The sequence below is a fragment of the Mesocricetus auratus genome, unplaced genomic scaffold (assembly GCF_017639785.1).
Source record: "Mesocricetus auratus isolate SY011 unplaced genomic scaffold, BCM_Maur_2.0 Super-Scaffold_100046, whole genome shotgun sequence".
Lineage (NCBI taxonomy): Eukaryota > Metazoa > Chordata > Mammalia > Rodentia > Cricetidae > Mesocricetus > Mesocricetus auratus.
Window position 1 is genome coordinate 3266044 of NW_024429223.1, and position 1152 is coordinate 3267195.

General features: G+C 50.3%; 1 pseudogene; it reads right to left on the bottom strand.

Annotated features, from left to right (window-relative positions):
- Window positions 1-240: 240 nt before the first annotated feature.
- Window positions 241-938, bottom strand: LOC101826397 (annotated as a pseudogene).
- Between the last annotated feature and the right edge of the window lie 214 nt (window positions 939-1152).

A 1152-nucleotide genomic window follows, 5' to 3' on the forward strand; every position in this document is an offset into this window, starting at 1 on the left:
AAATGTACCACATTTTCTTCAACCATTCTTCAGTTGAGGAGGAGCATGTAGGCTGTTTCCGAGATCTGGCTATTTCAAATAATGTAGCTATAAATATAGCTGAGCAAATGTCCTTGTGGTGTGAATGTGTCTCCTTTGGGTATATTATGCCCAACAATGGTATTGGAGGGTCTCGAGGTAGGTTGATCCCTAATTTTCTAAGACATCACCATACTGATTTCCACATTGAGCCTGGGTCCTCTAAAAGGAGACTCTGGTAGGAGTTTTCACAAGATGGTCAGTGAATTCCTGAAAAGGAGACGTGATGGACACGGTCTCTTTCCAGAGGTCAGGGTGGGGTGGGGCGTTAAATAGCTGTGGGTCTTGGAGATAGCATCCAAGGTGGCCTTGGCGGTTATGGCAGTGCAGCTCCTGGCTGAAACGCAGCAGCCTCAGCGCCACTCATTATCACCAGCTTCTTGGGCACGGGAGTGGGGATGATGCCAGTGCCTCTGGGGGCAGGGGTGATGCCCACCACCACAGAGCCACAGCGGCCCGCCCCCTCACATGGTGAACAGTGTGGGGCTTATCAAGCTTGTTCCCCAGTAGCCTCTCCACACAGGGACAGTGGAAAGAAAGCTTGGCCAAGATGGTGGCCCCCTCGGATGGCACCGACTAGCTCCTTGGAGCATTTAGCAGCAAGACCAACATGACCATTGTGGTCCTCAGCAGTGGCAAAAGCCTCGAACCTGGTCCGCTTGCCAACCCAAGTTAGGTTCTGCACTGGCATGGTCTTTAGAACTTTTGTCCCTCTGGGATGCTCCCAGCAAAAGGCTGGTCACCTCTGACTCCTTAATGGGCAGGGAGAACGGGTAGATCTCCAAGGACTTCATCTTCTTGTCGAATTCAGTTCTCCACGAATGTAAGGGCTCCCTTACAGAGTCTCGGCTCTCTTCCATCCATTCGTCCTTATGCCAGTGCCACGCTGTCTCAGCTACAGGATCTTTGTAATAACCTGTGAAACCAGAATGTAAAACTCTCCAGCTTGTCCCTCAAAAAAAGATTTAAAGATTTAAATTTATGTGTATGTGTGTGTGTTCATACATGCAGGTGCCACACAGGCCAGAAGAGGGCGTCAGATCCCCTGGAGCTGGAATTAGAGATGGTTGTGAG